The following is a 25,698-nucleotide window of genomic DNA, read 5'->3' as shown; positions in this document are numbered from 1 at the left end:
CAGCACCGCAAGTCATGCCACGTGGTAAGCAGGTAAACTGGGATTTTGGCATAGTGAACTACTCAGTAGAGTAATAAGCAAAAAGTGTATAAATAAGAAACCTGGAAAAGATAAAGCCTGTAATAGTCATCATAAATGTGTCATATGCTCGGTTTTTACCAAGAAAGAGCACACATTTAAAGGATTCAGTAAGTTCACTTCCCTGGAAACCACAGAGCAACCTCATACATCTACTTATCACTGAAGTGCACCTATATGCCTTCCCTTACGCACAGATGGGTAAGTGCTAGCACAGTTCTTTGAAGGTGTTTCCACCACTTGCAGGGGGGGGGAACTGGACACAAACCCGTCCGCAGCCTGCCGCAGCCCCCGGGTCAGCACACGCTGGCGGGTGCCCTAAGGAAACGAGAACAGGGTCTGTCTACATCCAACAGCCCTCTTAAAGTCACTGTGTTCTCTGACGGCTCTTTGCGTTTGTGTCCCCTGCCTGAGACATGTCCCAGGAGGACACAGAGCACTGATCAAACACCCAAAGCTTTACTAAACGCCGTGCTGTCTCAAGGAATCTCAGAAATTACCATTTCAGTCTTACACACGTAATTTGCAAACTAAATAAAACCCAGTAGATCTTGGTGAATGAGAAAGATTTTTTAACACTAAAGACAAAAATCTGGAGGACCTAGGACAACGTGTGGACGGTGGGTGGCAGAGTTAGTGCTCAGGGATGGGATCCTGCAGACGGCAATTGAGATGACCAGCAACTGAGACGATCAGCAATTGAGATGCTCTGTGCAGTCTGCTCCAAGCCGCTGCCATTAAATCAAGCTTGAGCCTCTGTTTTGTTTAAAAGCACTAGGATACTGATCTCGGCGGGGTTACAGAATTGCAACAGCAAAAAGGACAAGCAAAGGTAAATTAAGGATTGAAGAAATCCAAGCAATGGATCAAAGTTGCTCTATATTGGCCCCAGAGGTACCAGAAGCTCTTAGGCTTGCTCTGCAGGCCAGAAGCACAGGCCCAACAGAGTGGGAGCAGCGGCACTGGCACCGGCAGCACGGGAACCAGGCGGCACAGGCTGGTCTGCGTCGGCCGGGAAAATCGAAGCAGTGGAGCTAAACCTCCCCCCTGCGCTGCCGGCAACATCAGCAGCTCAGGGACCCAGCGGAAAACACCACTCAATATATTTTCCTGTGAACCTATTCCAGTATTGATTTGAGATCTGTAATATTATTACATGTTATTTTTTAAAAGCTTTTTAATCCACTACCCCTAAATCTCCTCTTTGCAGACCCGAGCCCAGCACTCAGACGGATACAGCAGTGCTGCCACTCGCGCGAGGAGAAGGCAGGCGGTGTGGCAGGACTTTAAGCACACTAATAGAATATTAAACCCTGCATTTCCTTCCCATTAAAGCTGGATTTATCAGTGAGACAGGCACGTAACATTATTGCCAAGCTACCTTTCAGTCTAATCACACATTTTCAAAGCGCTGCTCCGAGATTGAGCCATACATTTTTCAGCTGACTTTAACGAGTGTAAGGAAAGCGATTAAGCCCCCAGCAAACAGGGCCCGAAGCGGCGCGTGTGTGTCCTGCTCCGCAGGACCAGCCGCACACGAGCCATCACCCCCGTCCCACCAGGAACATGTGGACTAGCCACAGATTTCAGCAGGGCAGGTGGGCTGCGGAGGGGGTTGCTCCCAGCTGGAAGAGGAAGACGGAGGAGCCCCCTCAGCAGAAGTCGAGCTCAGGTCTGTGGCTGCTGCGAGCAGCAAGGGTCCCAGAGGAAGGTCATCGAACGCTGAGCTCTGGGCTGACCCGCTCCTGCGGAAAGGAACAGGGGCAGTCCAAAATGTGCAGTGAAGTCACCCTCCGGGGTGCCGTGCAGGGCAGTGGTACGTGGCACTGGAAGGGGCACCACGTCCCTGCACTCGCCCCCTCGCTGCCCCTCGCCCCGCAAGAGCTGCCTGGCCTCCTGCAGCCCCAAAGCCACCAAACGCCGCCAAGGTTTGATCAACCCTGGAGTACATGTTTCTCTAGCACAGAGGGGACATCGGGAAAAAAAAAAGGCGGCCCCAATAATCTTTAACATGTCCAACAAGAGAAACTGGCTGGCTGCTTGCCTAGTGAACGGAAAGCCAGCAAGACCAGAGACATAGCATACACGCATGGAGACTAGGAGGGGAGAAAAATATCGATTGACAGTGGACGGACATGCTGAGATCCAAATTCTAGTCCTGGTTTTGCCAAGCATATTATTCACTTTACTTCAGGCAAATAAGAGAATCTCAGTTACTCCTCTGCAAACTGGGAATAACGGTGCTGTACCTGCGATGGGGTGTGTGAGCACCAAGTCTCTGCTGAGAAGCAGTTATGTAGCCTGTAAACTTTTGCACAGCTCTTCTAATAGAAGCATTAAAAAAAAAGGTCCTATATAAAAAAAAAAGGGGGGGTGGGGCTTGAAAGGCAACACCAGGGATGGCTGAATTGCCTAAAGGCAGCAACCTGGTGAAGTGGGGAAGGTGACTGAAAGGTGAAGTCCATCTGGAGGTGGGCTTCAATGTTACTTTGAAATGCTGCTTTTTCCTTGTGTTAGTGATTTATCCTATAGTCATCTGAGTGAAATGCACAGCAGTTCTTCTCTGTACCCACTAATAATGACCACACGTGGAGCAGGAGCTCCTCCACACCTCCGCCTCAGCACCTAGCTGCCTGTCATCCAGCTCTGTGAGAGCTTCACAAATCAAGAAGCTACGTCCTCACAGAAAAAGAAAGACTAATTTGTAGTCGTGCCTTATCGTTGCAACTTGAACCCAGGTCTCACAGAAGCTAGAGCTCAAGTCTCTATTTTATCCAGCTGGCCACTCTCTGCCAAATCCATGCTCCAAATTCCACGTCGCGGCAAGGAAAGGTGTCACATAAGCAAAACAGCCTTCAGCGTTCACACCCCCGTGAGCCTCGGCACAGCCTGCAAAGGCAATGGCATCATACCAGGCCGACACTGCTTCAAAATACACTGAGCCTTATTCTCTGCAGACTCAGACTGTTCTTACTCTGTAGCTTTCAGCAAAAGTGCATTAGAAACATTTCGCCTGCAGTAGCCTCCTGGAAGACCGATGGTTACAACTCCAGCCGACATAGGAAGGTGCCCTAAATAATGGTTTAAAGGCAGGTAGTCCTCCAGCTGCAAGCAGTGTGTCTGTTGCTTCGACAGCTGAAATACTCAAGACTGGCAGAGGTATTTCACATACAAAGAGGTGCCGGGATCATGTATTGCAATAGCAGAGGCTGGAAAGATTTACTGAGTAAAAGACCACTTCGCGGCACCTGCTGCAGAGTGCCACCTCGAAGAGAGCCACAGAGACCTTCGCGTGACCAGTGACTCTTCCATCACTTACAAAAATGCCTCAACCTACTTTGAAGAAATACGTCAGCTCCCACCTAACGGCCTTGTCCCCCACAGTATCGCTATTGCGGTTGCAAACCCTACCCAGACCGGCGTAAGAGTCCTCCGGAGATTTTGCAAGACCAGGCTGTTGGAAAGCTGTTACCTCCGAATCAATGTGTGGTGGGTTGTGCACGTGTAAACCCCAGCACCTCAACAAAATCAAACTGCATGTCCTCAACTGGAAAGGGAGAACACCACTGAGGCTTCACTTTCCACCACGGACAGGGTTCATATATTACTTCATACCTAATTAGAAGCTCTTCTAAAAAACCACCAAGTAGCAATTCTAAAACACTGTTCTTGACTATGAGTGATTATCTTACATTTTATCTAGCTGTAACTCCTTGGCATTGTTAAAGGGACTATTTCTGCCAGTTCACTGCCGTCTCCTGCTTTGGCTCTGAACTCGGGCCAGGTTTCTCCAGGATAACTTGGCACCTTCCAGACCGCAGGTAAGCAGCGCACACGGCTGCAGGTGCTTACGTGCCACGTGCACACACCCATGTTCTGTCCTCCTTCATGGTGTTTTGTTGAGTTCAACTTCTCCAAAAAAAAATAGTAGTTACATTTAAACACCCAGCTAAAGGATAGTACTAGTGTTATTCTGCTAACAAGCTTTGTGCTGAACTGCCAAAACCTTCCTGGGTCCCTTGCAGACCCCTGAGCGCAGAGCATGAAGAAGGTCTGGGTCATCCCCCCCCCCCCCCCCCCAGCTTCCCTGCACAACCCGCGCTCTCCCCTGCGGCTCCGGGGCTCCCAGCTCTCTTCTGGGTCCCCAGGGTGGTTATTGCCCCACCGCCCAGTCACACCAACTTCAGTCCTACCTCCAGTACCAAATCAAGCAGAACCAGAAAAACAACAAAAAGCACCCAGAGCTTTCCAGCCTTGCTGGGACCCCAAAATGACATAGGGAATTAGAATAAATTTATAGTACAAATTTAACTTGGATGTATTCTGTCTGGGTGCATTTTTAATCTCTTGTGCTAGATTCAGGGATTTAATGTTGCCATCACTATTCTAGAGCCTCCCGTGATGGTAGCGGCACCTATGACTGGACTCACGAGACCCAGTTTGTGAGACTGTCTTCAGCCACTTGCAAACTTTGCTAAACACCATCCAAATAGGCCGAGCTTCTCCTGAGTTTTATTTATCCATGTCACCCATAATAGGACCACTATGAGCAATTTCTGAGGAAATGGACTGAATATAGAAAGATTTGTTGCTTATATTAAAAATCCTGTCGTTGTCCAACACACTCTGCTTTTTGGCAGAGTTTTACATATGCATAGCATTTAGCCATCTTCAGGAAAATCTCAGATTTGCCCAAATTCTAGGTTTGGGGGGAAAAAATCATTCCCTTCAGCTCAGCAGTGACTGCCGCTGCACCCAGTGCCGAGCAACGTTGAGCTGCACGTTGAACGGGCCGTGACGGCTGGGCAGGAGCTCACTGCGGCCCCAGGGCTCTGCACGAGGAGCCCTCCGAAAAGCTTCGGGGTCACCTAATAGTCCTGCCTCAGAGCCGGGCCTGCATCGTGCGCAGCGAGGGCAGGGGCACATGGCACGAGAGGAGAGCAAAGCAGCCGAGAGCTGCGCGTTCAGTGAGCACAAGCATCCTGTGCACTACGGCACGCACCTCGAGGAGGAAAAAAGTCAAAATTAAAAAACAGCACTTCCCTCCCAAAAGCCCAGTCTTTATGATGAGTGACCACAAGGATCGTGCAATCTCCCACAAAAGTATACAGGTTAAATCAGGACATATTTTGTCTGGCTGTTTATATCTATTTATTTTGGATAGAATTAATTTAATTCTGGCTTCTCTTAGCTTTAATTTTGCAATACCACTAAGGTACTTCTAATGCAGTTCTGTGCACATCCAGTGTAGTGCTTACATCTAATTCTGACTAATAACACTCACAGAAGTGTACACATTCTTCTGTATCCATTATAAGCAGCCCAACATCTAATGAACTCGTGAAAAACACATTATAGGTAACTGGTTAATTAAAACTGTGCACAGTTCGTACTGTATGGCAGTACATTGGCTACAGGAAGCAAGATGCTGAGTTCAAGAAATTAATGGAGTTAGGAGGGAGCAATCCATAAACCCTGACTGACAGACCAAGGTACACCTTGTTTATTAGTAGGCTCTACACAGAAAAGGAGGCCGGCGTGCTGATGAAGAGCTTCATTAAAAAAGAGTGCCACTCTTACATGATCTAAATTATGCCTAGATCCATGCTTAATTACATTGGATTAGCCAAAACAGGAGTCCCCTTTCAGAAAATAATGAGCTTCATACCTGACACTGAAAGAGATGGGGCTGAATTCAAGGGTGCTTTGACACTTAACCAGGCAATTACATTATCTTTTTGCTCCTGAACTAATTAAAAGAAGAAAATAGCTACAGCATTAACACTTTTACAATACAAACAGATTCATGATCCTTTGCAAAAGGCAGCGTGATCCATACAAATAAGAGATTTTCTGAGACTGACAAAGACCAGTCAGTAGCCAATTCCCCCTTCCTGAAGCGATAAAAAGAGGGTTCCCCTTCAGTGATGCTGGTGAAATGCAGGCATCTAAGACACAGCCTGTCCACTTTTGAGAGGCTAGTAGGAAAACCTTGGGGGAAAAAAATTAGAATAGTTTTGCCTTGTTTTCCTAATAAGAAAAAACCCAAATCTTTCAGCCTTCACAAAGCTTCATACGCCAGCCTAACCATGGATAAAATCACCTCCCGCTTTCGAGCCGTTAGCAAGCTGGGTCTGAGCCCATCACCACTTGGAACATGCCCTGGATGCCGAAGGGAAGTTCAAGAGACTGAGCTAACATCTCACAGCCCTCTCTACACAGACTTCACAGGCTTCACCTTTTAACAGGAGAAGCGGCAAACCTAAGAAAACGTGAGCTGACCCTCATTTTAGCCTTCTTCCTAACTGGCAGATATACACAGGTAAAATCCTAGCTTCTTTGAAGGTCTTGGCTAATTCTTCCTCTGAAGAGTCCAATTTTGTGTGAGGTTTTACACCCAGCTTTGCAAGTGCTGCTTCACACTTTCTTAGCAATTAGACTGAAGCTTATTTAGCAATTCCAGCAGATCACTGCAATTTCTTCTTGCCAGAGCTTTCCCCATTCAAGGATTCAAGAAGACGTCTGAGATGGGAAGCAAAGCAAAGCTGTTCTGTTTCTCCTCATGAGTCAAACTGCCAGAGCATCCGCCAGTCAGGTACATCCAGGAAACCCAGACTGAACCCGGGATTGTGTTAAGCTTTATTTTTATTTTGATGTTAAGAAAATACAGGTTGTTTTGCTCACTGAATCAGCAGCAAGCTGCCAGGAAGGTAATATATACCATGCATCTGCTGATTCTTTCTGTGTGTGCACTCATTAATAGCTTCCTAAATCTACAGAGACAAAGCGAGGTGAATGTAGCATAAAAGTAATTTTCCCCCCCAATTTACAGCCCTCAGCTAGCATGACATCAGAGCCCCATTGATCTCCATAATCACTGTGGGAGAACGCTCAATAAAGGCTAACCCTCCTCTTTACTTAAATTATACCAATTGCTTTAATTAAGAAACATTGGGAGAGCTTTGCTGTTTACTTACTCAGTGATCACAGCTGCTCCAAGCTGCATACAAGTGTCGTGGATGGGTAATGATGTCTCACACAGTTTGGGGCTCCTTAAGGAGGACACCAAATTACGGCACGCTCTCCTTGATGGGCTGGACTCCCCAGCCCGCCCGGCCTTGCGTGGACATTCGCACCAGTCAGGGAGGTACTACATTACGCGGGCACACGTGAGCTGCAGGGGTGACAAAACTGCATAGTCCCAACAAAATGTTACCAAAATGCTTGGCACTAGTAACGGGAACAGTTCATAGGGTGATGATGTCAGATTTTTTCCCACTTACAAGTCTATACAAAAAGCAGAGCTTTCTCTGAATGGTTCTGAAATTCCCCTGTCCTGGGATCTCCTAAACCCCTGGCTGCTTTCTGTTCTGGGAAACTGGCCCTATTCAGCACTTCGTGATGGAGCTCCTTAAGTATTTACCCTGAAGCATAGGTAATATAGGTTGCCACTCTCTGCTCCCTATGAATTAATAATGTTTAATCCTACCAGGAGAGTGTGGTAGCTTAATATATACAGAGAATTTCTCAGCCTTTATTCACTACCATCACCACCAAAGTGATAGAAAAGAAGGAAAAAAAAGAGAGAGAGAGAAAGAGGAGCTCCCAAAGCCCGGAACCCCCAGGAGCCAGCGATCAGGGCAGCCCAGCAATCCCCACTCGGATGAGCAGGCTGCCTTTCATGTCAGGTGACACTTCTGCAATCACATCTTGCAGACAGATACATTTAATGCCCAACACTGGTGATATTAAGACATGCTGTAAGTGCCAAAGTGCACCAAGAAGATCACTGAATCACAAACTAATCAGAAAAGCATACTGAATCTACCCAAGTCTGTACCAGACGTAGACTCTTCGGTGCAGTAACCATGCCAATGTCAGAAGTGTCTCTGGTTCTTTGGGGGTTTGGTTGTTAGGTAGGGTCTTTTTCAACAGAACTGTTTGAGAAGTGATCAGGTTACAGGCGAGCACCATAGAAGTTCACAGAATTTCAATGACATTAGGATTCTTTGAACAATAATATACCCTACAATAGCCGTAGGGACTTTGACAGGACGGAGAAAAACCTCGTGAGGTTCAACAAAGGGAAATGCCAAGTCCTGCCCCTGGCGAGGCACCAGGACAGGCCAGGGCTGACCAGCTAGAGAGCAGCTTTGCAGAGGAGGACCTGGGGGTCCTGGTGGACAAGTTGCCCATGAGCCAGCAATGCGTCCTTGCGGCCAAGAAGGTCAATGGTATCCTGGGCTGCACCACGCAGAGCACTGCCAGAAATTTGAGGGAGGTGATCCTTCCCCTCAACTCCGCACTGGTGAGGCCACATCTGGAGTGCTGAGTCCAGTGCTGGGCTCCCCAGGACAGGTAAGGCATCAACCTGCTGGAGTGAGTCCAGCAAAAGGCCACAAAAATAATTAAGAGACTGGAGCATCTGTCATATGAGGCGAGGCTGAGAGAGCTGGGACTGTTCAGCCTGAGGAAGACAAGGCTCAGGGAAGATCTTACCAGTGTGTATAAATATCTGATGGGGGGAAGTAAGGAGGACAGGGCCAGACTCTTCTCAGTGGTGCCCCATGACAGGACAAGGAGCAATGGTCATGTGTGGCTGAACACTCAAACAGGTTGTCCGGAGAGGCTGTGGCACTGGAGATATTCAAAACCCAACTGGGCAACCTCTCTAGCTGGCCCTGCTTGACAGGGGGATGGACAAGATGATCTCCAGAGCTTGCTTCCAACCTCTACCATGCTGTGATTCTGGGAGAGCAAGTCCTCACAACACAGAGTCTTGTCAAAACACAGCTTGATACTCCTCGTGGCTAAGGAAAGCTCTAGACCAAAGCACAGGAACCCTGGGATGTTCCAAGTATGCTAAAAGCTGCCACAAAATTCTCCAGTTCTTTCTCCAATTCTAAGCAATGCACAACGGTTTTTAAAACTTAAAGGTATAGCTGGAATATGGGCCATTAGAAACCCAGCCTTTTAATGAGACTTGATCTAGACCATGGGATAAGCATTTTTTGTTACAACTTTTTTTATTATGGCCAATTGTCTAATACTACAATTTGATCTGACCCAACAGCATTTACTTTTGCTCTCAGTAGTCCGTGTTTCTGCAGTTAGGCCATTAGGTACTCACATATGAGGGAGATGACGGAAGCACAGCTCAAAGGGAGTCCAAGTGTGAGCTATGAAGCCTGCAAGCATGGCTAGGGCGTCAGCCACCACCGACCCTGTCAAGTATCCAGGAGCAGGAGAAAAAATATTGCTACAAACAGCCATGCTTCAGCAGCAATAATGGGTGTTATCACATGCTTCCAGTCTCATCAGACAGCACACTGAAAAAAAATGTCACCAGAATAAGGCTTCTAATATTAGAAGAGTGTTTTTGTTCCTCCTCTTCTGGTATGCTTCGCGTGTGCATGCGCTCTGAGAGCCAGAGACTTGCAGCATAATTTATTGGCTATTTTATTTACCCTAATTTATTCGCTATTTTATTTACTCTTTCAGTTATTCATTCCTCCTTCTGAGACGCCACTGTGGGGCAATGGCTGGCAGCCACTTTGTCTGTTGGGAACTGCAGAGTCACTGGGGCAAAACAGAAATACTCCGAAGAGTCGTTCTCTCTGAAGGGCGCTCAGGGCTTTGTCAGAAGAGGTTAAGTGGATAATGGCAGCTCTTGGTTACCTTAATTAAGGGAAACCAGATTGGTTGCCACTCTTAGGTGTGCTGAAATATATTTACAAAACATTTTGACAGATGCTAGTGAATGAAAATCTGTAGCACACAAAACCATCTTATAGAGACGTGACTGTTTTGGTCCCTTGACACCTAATATCCTCTCTCAAAACCGGATTCATTGGTGGAACAACCGCAGAACGCTTAGATGCTTCATTTTGGGAAGAGTGTTCCGAGGATGGGCAGAATAAACATGGATTATGGTCCCTCAGCATCCCCGTGGATAACAGCACGGCGAAGGAAACCGAGGAGCGGGGCGAGGGGACCGGAGGGGCCACGATGTCCTGGCTAAGCCGGAGCTGGAAGCAGGCACGGCAGCGCCAGGGACGCGATGTCTGCCCGGGCGCTCGGAAATTAGTCACGTCTCCTAAAAGGCTGCCGTGAAGCATAAATCGCTGTATGTGCAAGGGAAAAGACGACCCTTCAGCAAACCTTTCAAATACAGATCGCCTCGCAGGAGACAGGGCTGCACATTATTCACAGAAGTAACTCTGACGGCACGACGATTTGCAGAGCATTTCAATTGCCCTGAGATAATTAAGAATTTGTTCAGTGAACAAAACTGGAAACCTAAAAACCGCAGTAGCTGAACAAATTATTCCAAAACCTGCTTCATTTATTTGATGGCAACGTAGGTCTGCAGAAAATTAACATAAGGTGCAGCTTCAGTAGCATATATTAAGCTGAGAAATACAATAAAACAAAAAGCCATCCTATGGATCTCCTGGAGTCACTTTTCACAGGAGACCAGAGCACTCATAACTTCTTCTGTAAGCCATCCCTGACCGCAACCTAGTTCAGACTTTGGCCCATCTCTTGAAAAACTACTTATATTCAGTTCACTATAATTACAGCCCAGACACTGAATGTTGGGTCGTAATTGCAGTCAGTGCGTACGCAGTCTGCAATTTTCATTTTCAAATCTCTCTGACAAACTACTTTAGCATCACCAAAACCCTCCCGGTTAGAACACAGCTTTGGATAATAAACTCACTCCCTTTTAAAGCACATCTATCAACAGTAGGAAGCAAATAATAGTTTTTAAAAAAAATCTAGCTCCATTATATAATTTAAACCTAAAGTTTACTACTCCCGAGCTGCAGAGGGAAACAGTCTGTCTCCCAGATCTCCTGTAAGCGCTGCGATGAATTTTAGTGCTCAGACATGGCACATTGTTCTGTTGCTTATAGAAGAAAAGACTTTTTGCAAAAATGAATGTAAAGGTTAAAGTGCTATCACAGAGAGGACGTGCGACCTGAGAGCTAAATGAGGGAGCACACAAAGCAGCAGCAGTTTAGATATTGCTTTCTTTAGTGCACAACAGTTAATCCTTCACTGCTTCAGCCCTAAACCCCCGGCAACTTGCCTGACAGAGCACTGCGTACAAACATTATTTCTGGTAAAAGAAAAATAACTTTGTTCTGGAATTTGTAGTCAAATGGCCAGGAGGGAAGAGGAATAGAAGCCCATAAGGAAGAAGCTGGACAGTCAGTGGTGAACTCACGGGGCATTAGTCAACTTGATCAGATACCACTTGATTCCTTCCAGCCTCGCTCCTGTACTAACGTACTGGCTGTACCACAAAAAGACCTTCAGTGGGACTGCACCCAGCCTGAAGAGACCCTTTCCCAGAGGGCAGCTCATCCAAGCCTCAGCGCCTCACGTTTCCAGGTCTGATGACTAACATAACGCTATGGTCTGAACATGGTATTCCCAAGAGATGTAATAGCATTAACATCTGCTGGTGCATTCGATGCCTTAGAATTTCATAAAAGTCCTTCCTTTGACCATAACAGAAATGGCACCCGGCTTCTAACTTCATGCAACGCATCTGACTGTCTGAATATCCTGAAGATCTTTGCTTTATGTATGTGTGTGTGTGTGTGTATATATATACATACATATATCTCCTGAGAAAGAAGAGCATGTACTACTTTTACTAGAGGTGGTTGTTTTGTTTAAAAAGGAAGCTGATGTCTCAGCTTCATGAAATGGAGCACTCTCTCACAAACCTGGCATACCTAGAGCAGACGAAAGACAACCTGATGTTGTTTTCAGCCATCTCCAGTCTGAGAGAGAGGGAGAAGGAAGATGTGGGAATTGAATCTGTACAGAAACTCAAAAACTAGTTAAGTCTGGGGTATACCCATGAAGAACATCCCAGATAGGAGCAAGGGTTTCCATCATAAGCATGCTTTATGCTTATTTTGCTACACTATGAAATTTGATTTATTTTTCAAAAAGCCATTTTCAAACATGGATGACAAAGGATGACACCCTGTCAAATTGCTGCTGTAGCATTAAATCAATAGTAACATGACTTTGGGGCTAGGAAACCAAAAAAAAGGTATTTCTAATTTTAAGTGAACTCATTTAAATGCAATATTGCTCATTCAGAAATTCTGTCTTTGAATTCTGTAGGCAAAAATCAACATGCAAGAGCCTTTCTGCTTTTCCCCCCACACCCTCCACCCCCAGTATAAGGACGCACTTCAGCTTGAAGTACGTTTTATTTAGAGTCACGATATCAGGGCTGTGAATGGATGAAATATAATCGGCTCCATTGCGCCAGGCTACCCTGGAGAGGCCTGTGGGTGCTCAAAAGCCAGGGCGAGCAACTTCTGGAGCTGCCCCAGCGTCAGCTGGAGGAGGACTGCAGCTCTAGCAGCTCTCAGCCCTCGCGGGCTCTCTGACATCTCAACTCATCTCCCTGAGGTGTCACAGACACTTAATTAGGGCTTGACTGACGGGTGCTGGCGGCAATGCAAACCTCCCGTTTTGTGTACTCACGAGCTATAATTATCTCTTAAGTGTCAAGTGAGAGGCAAGTTCACCACACACGCCCACCCAGGTTGTGGCCTTGCTTCTCCAAGTCTGACAACCTTCTCGGTAACTATTAATGTTGTTGCTGCATTGACCTTTGCTGCTGCTGACATTTGGAGAACTTGCAGAGCTGCAAGCTCCAGTAAATCTTCTCAGAATTAATGTAAAAGCAGACATATTCATTAACATCCTCCCTCAAATAAGGGATGGCTTGCTACAGTGTCATTATAGAGATACCATTTATCGTGATTGTCTGAGAGATGAAAATCCGGAATTTGAGCAATATACCGGCATGGGAAATCAATTCTGCTGACGCTGCCCACACAGGGATGGCACACACCGCTCGGAGCCACTGCAGCGAGGGCACGTCGGAGCCAGCCCAGACGTCACGCTGCCAGAACGACCGAAAACAAAACCATAGATATATACCCCGAACCCCTGAAGTCTGAGCTTTACTTCTAAATCCTCTGACCTACTGGAGACCTTGCCCGTGGTCTCAGTATCGGTATGTTGGTCACACCGGACAAAACTTTTTTGTGTATGTTAGAAAACAAAACCCTTTAGAAAGGTCCAGGGAAGCACTGCAGTTTGTTAGACTCACCGCAAATCCATCCATCAGCTCCAAGCAGTGTCAATGCTCTTGCCATGACGCTGATTATGATTTCCCTTATCGTGCTTTTGGGTCAAGGCACGAGAGAGAGTCTATCAAAAGCAAACATAATTAGTGATTCGGAAGTGCTGAAGGGTCACACTGCAGTCAGTCCCCGACCTCTCCGGAGGAATTCACCCTACCAAGGCCTATTTCAGATGCAGCCCAACAGTTCTTCCTCTACCAAGCCATGGTCCTTTTGACCCTCTCCCTCTCCCTTAGCTCCTCAACAGCTATCGGAGCTGTCTCATGCACCACAGTCCAAGCACACCTGGACCTAAACACAGACAGAGAAATCCCAGTTACTGCACAGACTTCAGCATAAATAGGACCTGTGAGAAGAATAAGGAAAAAGCAGCTGATGAAAAAGCTCTGGTTCAGCCCAAGCTTGGGGGTTTGTCTCGGTGGTCCACTCTCCACCCCGAGCACAGCGCACACGCACGAAACTGAAGCTGTGGGCTGAGACTCACATGCCCTTGGCTCTCTCACCATCCCTGCACAAAACCTCACGATACCTTAGATAAGCCAGTTAACTGCTTTGGGCCTCACTGCAACCTAAAAATGGGGATGATGTCCCTGTACCTCACCAGGAAGCTGCAAGAACCAAACTCAACTGCATGGAGAAGCAGACTCCAACAGCAGGGCAACACAGGTATCTAAATAGACAGGTAACACCTGTGTGCATGGCAAAAAAATACAAGAAAGTTTCTGTTTCTGCTTAAAAGTCCACCGGCAAACACAGCTTCATCATGGCCTTATCGTAAGGAAACAGAGGGGTCTGGGTGAGAGGTACTGTGTGGTTTCAGTCACAGAAATAAACACAGTTTCAACCTGCTTTTTTAAAAAAAGGTGCAAGGGCTCTGCAGCCTTCCAAGTAGTGCTTCTCGGTGTCCCAGAACTGACAGGTATCACGACAATCCTCCTGCCACAAACACTCAAACCAACTTGCAGTTATAAGTAGAAGAAAAGTGGTGCCGGGGGCATAACGTCTGGACATACTGAAGGGAGCCAGGTCTCATGTCCCCTCCAGTCGGTCAGTCTTTTAGCCCAAGCTGAAGCTACTTGATGCCAATAGGGAGGACCTTTACCAGGAGCACCTGGAAGGCCACGTGCAGGGAACACACCCAGCAGGACACAGGACACTCTGCAGACTGCAGTGGGGTCCATGAGCAGTGAACAGAGTGCAGTTCACTTACAGTGGGCCCACAAAACTCAGCAGCCATCCCAGTGAGGCAGCATGCTGACCTCGTCTGGCACAGGAGTGACAAGAAGCGTCGAACAGCAGCAGTCTGCTGCCAGCTTGTTTTATAACGCACCGGCCAGATCTGGAGAGGTGCGTTTGCTTGGTGGAAGACGTGCAGGTACCACAAGAGCAGGCTCACTGAATCATGTCCCTAAATCACCAGACCCTGCTGTAGCTGTGGGTGGGAGGATGTGCATGGACGGGGACATGATGCCTTACAGCAGAAAGAAACATTAAAAATTAGAAATTTGGCTGTGTCCAACCTGGCACACCCAATACTAAGCACAGAGAGTTCCTCTGGGCAGTATATTCAGATAGACAGAGAATTCAAAAGTACTCAACGTAGAAAGCAGGCCATGGTAAGAGCTGGTAAGAACACCACGGGCTCAGCCTCGCACTGAGCGACGCAGTCCTAAGCCGTGACACGTACAGAGACGCAGGTCCCATGCAGGCCGCGCTGCTTCAGCCCGCTTGCTTAGGCAAGCCGCTCGTTTCCAGCGCCTCGGGTTCACACTGCAGCGTCACTCTGCCCCGCAGCAGGCACGAACGTATCAGTGCATTGCATACCTCCTGCCATCAAGTATCTCCTTCCCACACATCTCCCCAGGTATTTTCAATTCCTTTGATGAACCTTTTGACAATACAAACAAACGAGAAGAAGGAGATAATGCTGCTGCTGGTCAGTTAAATCCATACAGTGCTGCTGAAAAGAACTGGTAGAGCAAAATTATTGTACGGCAGACACTTGAGCTCCTTTATTTAAATATAAATAAATAAATCTAGTTTCACAAAGAAGAATTCCCTGGGGTTTTCAGCCATAACTTAAACACTGAAAAAAGTCAGAATGACTGATCTAACCCTTAAAATGAATAAAATCCCAGGAACTTCAACACATACTGAATGGATCTCTTAGCACTTAGCACTTGATACTGGAGAAACTGAAGTTAGATATCAGAATCCACAGCATGTACCTAAATGAGGATGAGGTCATCTCCTCTGCAAATTTACTCATTAACATCCATCCATCTGGCGCAAGCTGGAAAACTGAGACCTACATCCAGCAGAAGCCTCTCCTTTCACTTTTCCCATCACACGTCAGTAGAAGCTTTAGTTTGGTTTCCACTAATTTAGATAGCTATCAGAAAAGGTAACTGGCTGGATACATCTATCCTCAGTAAGTTCTCCAGGAGAGCCTTCAGGATATCTTAGTAATTCATTAAAAAAGAAAATTATCATTACAAACCCCCTAAAGGTCTCTCTAGCACATAGAATAAGTTAGTGCTGCTACAGGATAGGACTTAAAACTGTTCATTTTGCCTGTAATAATCAAATGTGAAGTTCCGTCACGTAGAAGACTTCATATTAAAAAGATGAAAACTAATTTCAGGCCTGTATTTTCATTATAAAAATATAATCTCAGAGCAATATTCAGCAAAGAACATGCATAATTTCCAAGGAAGAACACGAGGCAGGCTAGTATGACAGAGAAATGAACAGTGCTGAAGCCTGAGAAACTCACTTCAGAAGCTTGTCCCACCCGCTAAGCGATATGCACACAGACTGATCAGATGAAAAAAGGAAGATGTACCTGATTTTTGCTAATCAGTGCTAAAGCCATGAAAGATTAGCATTCGAACTAGCCCGCTGTGGCCAGGTAATGTTTACTGCCAGCTTGTACGGTCCATTCCAGGGCCACAGCTGAACGAATACAAGCACAACAGCTAATCTGGTTAGTCCAGCTGTGGTCAAAACCGTGCATGGTCAGTTGGGAGGACAGAGGTCAGGATGCCATTCTGGGAATGAAGTGACAAAATGCAGAGGTTAAGTAAGGTTTTGTTGCCAATGAAAAAAGAAATTGTGGGGTTTATCCTGATGCAACTATCTGCATAAGTCCTGCAAGGATGAAGGGCTCCAAGTAGGTGCTCTAAGCAGCTTTGAGGGTTGATGGAGACAGTCAAAGCACACTGCAGGAGTGTCTGGTGATCCACAGCAAAGATTGTAGTGCCTGGTCTTCACTAAGCTCTGCGTGAAGAAAGCTGCCTAAAGTTAGCTCTCCCCATCTTCAAAACAAACCTCTAACAAAAAACCGAACCGCTCCCTTTCTGTGCAATAAAGACTTTGCCAGCAGACAGGCTATTTTTGCAAAATCCTTCCCCAGGAGATGTCATTGGCAGGGAAACTGGGAATTTGCAGATGCAATGGTTTTATCAACCTACCAAACGGCAAGCCACACAAAAGCATAACAGCACCTTGCACTCAGACAATTGTGCAAGAGGTACAGCTTTGCAACCTACTCATTTTTATCATTTTTTACTGAAGACGAATGCAGACACATTTTCCTTACAAATCTCTTGCACAAAAGTGCGTACAGAGAAGGCCCACACGGAGAGGCCACGCAACACACTGTCAGGAACAGGAGTCAAAAATCCGAGGAACTCTTCCATCAGTGACTCTGAGAAGTCACCAAAGAGGTGTCCTCTGCCCCGGAGCCTGAACGCCTCTGACAGCCAGTCAGCTTATTTGTACTGCCCCGGCACCAAACTGCCCCGGGACATGGACCATTACTCCAAGGAGTTAGTTATGGCACAAGCAGGATGCAGCAGTTCCTGCCCAAAAACACACAAATGCAGGCAAGACACAGAAGCACTGGTCGGGAGGCCCGTTGAGAGCCTCAGCGCAGGGCAGGCCAGGTGTCTGCTGTTGCTGTCCTGCTGCTTGGCCAGATCAGGAGGTTCCAGCTGCAAAAAAAGGATCCCGATGGTGCTGGGATGCCAGAACGCTATTCGAGACACAGCTCCCAACAGCAGCAAGCAAAGGCACGAGGAAGAGCGCGACAGTCTCACCAGCAAGAGTCCTGCCCGTTGCTTCCAGGCTTGGTGGAAGCGGGTTTCCAGCTCCTGGGACACGTGGGAGTCTGCTCTACCACCACGCACTGCTCCAGGGAAGGGCAGGCATGGGGAGGCACGGAGGCACGTCCCGGCTCAGCGCCACGGAGTTCCTCTGCTGCCGCATGAGATTTAATTGCAGAGATTTTATTTCGTTAGATTAAGGGCTCTTGGGTCTCACCCTCCAGGAAGAAATCTGAAATTAGGCCTTCAACTCCGAGCGGGGAAGGAATCCACCTCTGAAGAAAAGCTGCAAACACTTCTCCGAGCAATTTAAAACTCTTCACCTAATTAGAGTTCCTGCTGAACAGCATGAGAAACAGCGAAATCCCATTTTCAGAAGCATTATCGTGATTTAGATGAATTCAGACTCTCAAAACCAGGCACATTAGCCACCCAGAAGTGCACACAGGACCTTTTCTGGCAAAACCAAAAAGTTATTTTATAGTATTCTTCCACTCACACGGATGAGAACAAACACTAAGCCACCGTGCTCACAGCAAGGGACGAGCAGATGAGGCCATCATTCTGCACTCCTCCAAGGAGACAGATTTGTTGCCAGCCATTTTCTAGAGTTTAATCCATTCCCTTCACTTCCCACAACAGACTAAAAACCAATTAATGCTGAACAGAGCGGTGAAAGTTATCCTGAGTTTTGCTTTGGTGGCAAACTGAATATGAAGACTAAAATAACATGGCCCCAGCTCCCCCACCTCACCTCACCTCACCTCACCTCACCTCACCTCACCACGTGAGGCTTGGAAGGGAATTATTCATTCCACCTCCTACTGTTTCCAGCACATCAGGAGGTTATTCCCACTAAGGGAGCACTAGGTTTTGAATCTGCTTCCAAAAAAATCTTCAGCTGTCAAATTCCTCAAAAAGATATGTTTGTTAACAGGAAAAACTTCTGAGGAAAGCAAGGGAAACCTTTTTTCATGTAAAAAGAGAATACAGTTATTTTTCAGTAACAAAGCCCTGAAAAACGACAAAGCCACCGGGGTCAGAAGAAAGTTTGTGTTCTCCCATTATACAGAGCAATGTTTCTTCTCTGAAGTCCCTAAAGCTACACAGCCAGTCAGGCGTGCATCCTTCCGGGCAGCTCTCTGCATCTTTCCAGGCAATTCTTCACAATGAATTTTTAAATCAGTTATTGAAATCACAGACATAATCAACAACTAACTCTTTGAACGCACAATGATCTTTAAAAATACCAAACCCACATGTGTTAGTATTGATCCACGTCACAGATCAAAAAGATCGTAAAGTAGTACTAACTGTAAAACTGTTTCTGTAGGAACTCAAAGGGGGGGTAAAAAAAGAGAAACATTTTCATTCCAAGAGATTTGATAAGAGCACACTGATTTCCCCAGTACATGTTATTTCCTTTCATTTAAAGCATTTCATATCATCAGCAGATAATTTGTGAACTAACCCTCTCGCGTGCACACGTTCTTCATGTCATTAAATGAACCTCATGCCCAGACATCTCCAGCAGCCTGGAGGAGGATCTGGATTAACACCGCCGCTGCACTGCTGTCTGGAACGCGCTGCGTTGGAAATCCTTGCCCACAGATCACACACCAGTTGCAATCTCCGCACCTCTCTGACCACTTCTCCTAAAAGACCCTCAAGCTACCTAGTACTGAGCCGGTTCTAAAAAGCTACATGCATCAAGACTGTCCCTTGCCAGGAGAAAAAGCAAAACAGAAAAGACAAGTCATATTCCTGGAGATTCTCCTGCCCAATGATGCTGCACTCACAGTGGGGTGAGGACAGTGGATCTGCAGTTGAAAACTCAAATCCAATGGGGGCTGGGACATGGGCGAGCAAGCCAAACACTGAAGTTCCTCATTCATGGAAAAACTGGCTCTAAACGATTCCCAGTATTCAAGAAACTAAGACCTAATGCAATGCAGAGCATCACAGTTTCATCTGGCCCTGTCCTCTTTACACTCCCCCTTCAGACACTTATACACATTGATAAGATCCCCCCGTCTTCTCTTCTCCAGGCAGTCTTTTCACCGTAGAAGGCTATCAGGTTGGTTAAGCATGATTTCCCCTTTGTCAATCCATGTTGACTACTCCTGACACCTTCTTGTCCTTCACATCCATTCAAAGACCCTCCTCAAAAGGGCATGAAAGCAAAGCCCAGGCTCCTTGGAGGCAGGTTTGCCCAGGCATTTCCAGCCTCAGCATCCAGCTCTGGCGTTGAAGTTCTGGACTCTGAGTGAGCACCTGGAAAGCATGACTTGTGGAAGGGATTTCAGGAGAACTTCTACAGCTATTAGAAGTGTAAAACCGCCACTGTTTGTGGAACGAACCGAGCCCATGAGGAAAGAATTTCCTGCCTGTACAAGCCAAGGAGTACAGCTAAAAATAACGCAGAGAAATCAGCACAGCTAAGATGCTGCATCAATGCAGAATATAACAGAAATAGGTTAAAAATGAGCTTCTGATGCACCACTGGAAACCAAGTAATAAAATAAACTCCAAAACAAATTCATTGTGAAGAGAGACATTCCGCTCTGTCATCTAGGTCATATAAATAAATCTTCTGGCTGTACTTGCATTTGGAAATGTGTGGACATCAGGACCCTTGCTGCAAAAGAAACTGTGACACTAAGATACTCAAAGCACATACTGGTATTTGCTTTATTCCATCAGCATTACCAGTTTTGACTATCGAATGCTTTTGTGTGATAGTCTCAAATGATTTGAGACTGCCAGAGTACGTTTAAAGAACCCATCACTAGCACAAGGCCAAAAGTAACATAAGATTTGGAAACATATTCAGACACAGAGAACTAGGTAATATAAGACATCAAACACAATGTCCAAACTACTGTGTCCCAGGCAGTAAGTCCTGGGAAAGGAGAAGCAGCCACAAGAGGAAGGAGGATCTTGTAGCATAGTATTGAGGACATTCCCCCAGGCTGGAGAGCCCTGGGATGTGCTCCCTGGGCTCTGTGCTTTAGATAATCACTTACTGTCTGCAGAGCCAGCTGATAGCCATGGCTCCACAGGAGTGTTCAGGCAGAGCTTCCTTGGTCATACGTGAGGGAGAAGGTGCCCTTCTGCTCAGATGAGAGCAATTCTGCTCTCAGAACAAAGTTACAACCCATTTGAGTGTTTATCATCTCAAACAAAGCAGAACAAGGCAGTTTCTGAGTGTCGTGAGGGTCTTTGCACTTTCAGGTATGACACAGGAAGACTTCGGGCACCTTCATTCTTTCTTAGGACCAGTTTCAAGTGCAGTAACATCGTGCCTTGGTCTTTCCTGCTTGGCTCTTTCCCCTGTGTCTTCTGCCTGCAAGAAATCTCCTTTGAGCTCTGTACTAACCACGTTACTGACTGCATGTTCTTGTGCTTTGTAGTTTTTATTTCATGCAAACTAGCTTCTTTCACTTGAATTCAACCAAATCACTTTGGAGAACAAGCTGGAATAAGGATGTGACTCCTCTTTAGAGAGATACCTCAATTGCCTGTTTAACTGTGAGAATCAAAGTTTACTCAACAGTCTCCAGGCTTCCTTTTGCAAACAGACTGCAGGCCACCACCAGAAGAAGGACTTTCCAATTGGTGCGTAACCACTTGGGCCACAGCTGCTAAGAATTAAGAAAGTCACAATTCAGCTCGTGCAGTTTTTGGGTTTCACTGCAATTCAACATAAGACCTACAAACGAATCTACCTGAGTCACTAATCTCCACTGCAGAAGTAGCCAGTCATCCGTGCCCTCAAATTTATTTGTGACTGGAACAAATGGTGGCTTTGTAAGTTAGGAACAGGAAGAGAAGGCCTGCCGTCATCGCCTCCTCCATGCCCTCTCTGCCCTTGGGCTGAGCAGTGACTGATTACAGAGGATGCCGGCAGCAAGGGGTAAGCCAGAAACCTGCAGTAGGCACAAGCCCTTGCAACTTCAGCTAAGTAGAAGTAAACTGATTTGCACCCAGTCTACCACCATGTGTTATCACTGAGAGATTACTTAGACCTTCTCTCTCCCCAGCTCAGTTTGAGAGTTTTTTTCACTGACGATCAGAGGACACTGCCCTTGTTGTCATCTGCATGTTAGTGAAAACAGGGGTAGTGCACAGCTTTCAATGATGCACATATTTTTCTTATCCCACCTGGAGCTCCACCTAGCCCAAGCCAGGAACCCACTCTAGTAGGTGATGGAGACACACACACGTCAGGGAGCCTGCATGTCCTAGGAGTTTGCAGCCCAGCAAAGTGGGGTTTACAGCTTTTGTCAAATACAAGATCTCAAATACATTTCTCAAGCATAGATGCACCCAAGCCCTGGGAGATTTCTGATACAGGCTCGAGTATCTGAGCATTCCAGTGGCAGAAATGAGAAGGACCATTCCCTCCTCTTACCAGCCAAAATTCATCTGGCTCAAGCAATGGTACAGGAGACGGGTTGGATCCAGACCTACTCCCAGTTCCCACTGCCGGCAGTTCTTCCCTTGCACAGGGTGCACAAAAGCTTGCTGGGGCAAGTAGCACTTTCACTGAATTTGTTCACACAGGGGCACTCGGCTTTTTTGATGTACTCAAATGTAAATAACAATTACCATAGCAGCAACAGTACGTGATGGGATTTATTTCCTTTTATTTTAGCTGCAAATCAAGTTTGTCACCCAAAACCAGAAATGGCGCTTCCGATAACATCTTATGCTGCATGACTACAATGGTTAAGCCAAATCACGATAGTATCAAAACCAGGTTTTTTTCTGATTGGCAGGCAGCATGAAGAGCCTGTGTCTAACTTGGAGTCTGCAAGCTTCCTCCGTACTACAGAGAAATCTTAATAACCCCTACATTTCACAGGCTTATGCCAGGACATCTGAGCTTAGTTTACTTCTCTCTATTAAACAAACAAAAGCAAACAACCACAAATACGAAATCACTAAATGGTAAATGTTCCCAGATCTACTTATCTTTATTTATGCAAAAAAGGCTTATGTCAGAATCTTCACTCTGTTCTCCAGCACTAATAAAATGTGCTCCTTCAGATGAGAAAAAGAATAAAATAATAATGTCTGCTAAATTAGCTAAATTATTAATTCTGCCTTTATGTCTGAGGCAGTAATAACAGACACTGAAACTGAGTCTAGACCCAACTAAAGGGTGGAGAAATCCATTAGCTGAAGAAACACAGGATCAGAGAGCAGGCAAAAACCTTTCTGGTTGCTCTGTTTAAGAGAGTACCTCCAACATTTGTTGACAGGTGATGCTGTTTGTCCCTTGGCTTTAGCCAAACGGGTCCTGCTTGGACTCATCAGGAGCTGTCACTCTCAAATACCTAGAAGATGTGACTGCTACCTTAAGCCGAGCTGCATGAAGCCACTGACCTATTTCTGCTTCCCAGCAATCCCCAGCTATTGACCAGTTTCACCAAAACACAGCCTCAGTTCACAGCCCCTCTCTGACCACAGCTTGGCTATAAGCAATGTTACGTGTAGAAACCACCTCCTGAAGTGACCGTTTCGCTTCACAACCTGCTACAGCATCTACCCTGCACGTTCAGAGCAACGCGAGGAACATCAAATCCCCAGGAGAGCAATTTGCACCCGGGAGCTCTTCTTTCACAGGAGGACGGTGAGGTGCCTTGCCTGCTGCCTGGGAGTGGAGCCTGAGGCTTTCCTCCTTTCCTCCCAATTTCCAGTTGAGTACAGACAACTCTTGAGCCAAAGGAGCAGCAGGGACTCACGGCAGCACTGTTGGCCCATGACTATCTAGTAGTGGAAAACTCCTAGGAGAAATTAAGCCTTACTTAATTCGCCTGAGACTATAAGGGACCCGATACAGGAGTGCTATACAGTTAAAGATGCAGGACCCACAGAGCTCACACCACCGGCCTGCTCTGACACGCCTGCGTGAGCCCACGCCATAAATACAGTTCTCCTACAGGAGCAGACATCTACAGGTGCGAGTGCAAAGCAGTATAAAAGATCAGTTAGTTTCTTACTCTGAGATAATAAATGAGTTCATAAGGCACTGAGCTTCCCATGAGACCCCCCTTCAGGCAGATATGTCCCTGGAGTGACTGCATTAACCCAAATCTGACTGAAGGGGGGTCTCACGAGTGTCAGCCCTGTCTCTCTGCAGAGCTCGAAAGCACTCCTCCACCAGCAGATCCATCAAGAAGGCTTGTGGAATCCTCTGAGGGGAACACGACAGTGGTTAATTGGATTTATTCAGGAAATTATTAATTGCCCAAGATTGAACTGGTTTATCTCCTCCTGAAATGGGAACTTTTCCATTTTATTCCAATCCGTGGGGCAGGAGGGGAGGAAAAAAATACAAGGTCAGAGATCTCGGAGAAGTGGCACTGTGCGGATCCCTGCTGGGCTTGTGCTGCAGGTGGCACCTGGCAGAGGAAGGCTCTTCACGCTTTTTCATTGCATCCTTTACGAACAAAGGTCCAATAATACAACTACCCCGGGAGAAATCAGCTCCAGGCTTTCTGAACCGTAACTGCTATCACCGATCCTCAGAAGCAACACTGATCCTGGAAGCAGGAAGAGGATGATGAAGAAAATCAGCTCTCATTAATACAGTGGGTGCTAGTGCTCAAGAGTCTACTTCTCTCCATACGTAGCCTTTCACAGCTTCCTCCCACTGCCCTGAGCACCACTGAAAAGGTTTGACCCAGTTCCCTGAAACTATTCGTTATTAACCAACACAACCACTTCCAAACCCTCCAGTGCTGTGAGCAGGGGCAACTCCAGCTGAGGTAGGCTGCAAATAAAGTCCACATCTGCTGCGTCTGTTATTCTGTTGGAGGAACATCTAACGTCTTATAAACCCGGCAGAAGTTTTCTCATTAGGCCCCCCAAAAATAACGATGATTGATAAAACCTTAATATCATTTACACTGCCTGAAAACCCGCCCTTTGTTTGTTTTTAGGGCTGTCCCCCTCCCCAGAGAGGTATTTTGCACTCCGGATGCTCAGAGCCAGCCGGGGAGCAGGAGCACACCTCTCCCTGCAGATGTGCGACAGCGGCTGGAAGACAGAGTGCGTTACACGAGGGACGGTCACAGCACGTGCAGCCACGGTGCAGGCAGGCAAAGACGTGCAGGACAAAGACGCAAACGGCAGCACGGATCCATTAACCTAAACAGCATTAGACTCTCATCCCTCTCCGGGGCTCAGAAAGTCCAGAAGCCCCAGCTCTGCCAGCTTCACCGAGGTTAGAGACACAAACAGGGCAAGAACAGCTCTGCTCTTTGTGCTGTGCAGGAGAGGACAGAGGCACGCTACACAGGGGAAGAGAAAGCAGGGCATCGTGGTCCCCACTGGTAGCTGTATCTTCTCACTTCGGGGTGGTGCGTGTGCTTCCAGGCAGTGACGGGGTCGCTCCTCTTCTGCAAACCCTTGCCGGAGTCCCTAGGACCGACCGGTGCCCGGGGCAGCCAGCCCACCTCTGTCCCACCAGCTTCACCAGCTGCTGCAGACAGCAGAGTCACACGCTGCCCTGCGCAAGCAAGCAGCGAGCGGCAGTGCGGGCGCCGGGGCGGAGGTCTGCAATAAGCAGCTCTGCCGCTTCAGCGGGCCAAAGTGGGGAAAAAAAGATACACAAACAGACCAGAAGAGAGTTGTCCAGCTTGAGAGAGCACTCAGGACTTCCCCCTGCTCCTGAGGAAGTTCATGGGCAGACGCACCGCACCAGCAGCCCCCCCACAGAGGACCTGCTCTGTTTCACACGCGGGGTGAAACCAGAAGAAGAACCCAGCCAACGCAAAGCCCCAGTGACTTCGACCAGCTCGGACCCCAGACCTAACAAAAGACCTTGTGCCCCTTTAATCCTCTTACACTGAGATAGCACTGAGGACTACCAGGGGAAAGAGAAGGGTCTTCAGCATCCTGCTGAACACGCACAGTATTTGCTTTGTCTTACGATACGGTGCGCAAGCCAAATGCCGATAGCGAGAGGATGCATGGGATTAACCGACTGCTCTTCTCATCCCCACCAAAACTGGGCACCTTCTTCTCCCAGTTTGGTGATGAGCCTTCCAGAAACGAGACAACCGTATCAGAGAAAGACAAGGTGGTACTGTGCTAGCAGGATTTACCAAAAGCCAGCGCAGGAGATGAAGCGTATGGAGGATGGCTGATCTCGCCGTGCCCCCAGGATGCTTCTGTCCACGCTAACACTGGGGGCTGCTGCTCACAGTCTCCGTGACACTAAGGTGTGCCAGCCTCCATGCACGCAGCTGACGCATTCAATATTTCCAGGTGAAAAGCTGGCAAATGTACAAAAATCCAAGACCTAGTGTGCCTGT

The 25,698-nt window shown here is 47.1% G+C and overlaps 1 long non-coding RNA gene across 2 annotated transcripts in view; it reads right to left on the bottom strand.

The window, feature by feature from the left end:
* The window catches only part of LOC112993823 (uncharacterized), a 399,015-nt gene that overhangs the window by 266,111 nt on the left and 107,206 nt on the right, over positions 1-25,698 (bottom strand). The gene's annotated exons all lie outside the window — the stretch shown is intronic.

Source organism: Dromaius novaehollandiae, chromosome 5 (assembly GCF_036370855.1).
Source record: "Dromaius novaehollandiae isolate bDroNov1 chromosome 5, bDroNov1.hap1, whole genome shotgun sequence".
NCBI classification, from domain to species: domain Eukaryota; kingdom Metazoa; phylum Chordata; class Aves; order Casuariiformes; family Dromaiidae; genus Dromaius; species Dromaius novaehollandiae.
Note: the sequence above shows the minus strand (reverse complement) of the source record. Positions and strands in the feature narration are given on the sequence as shown.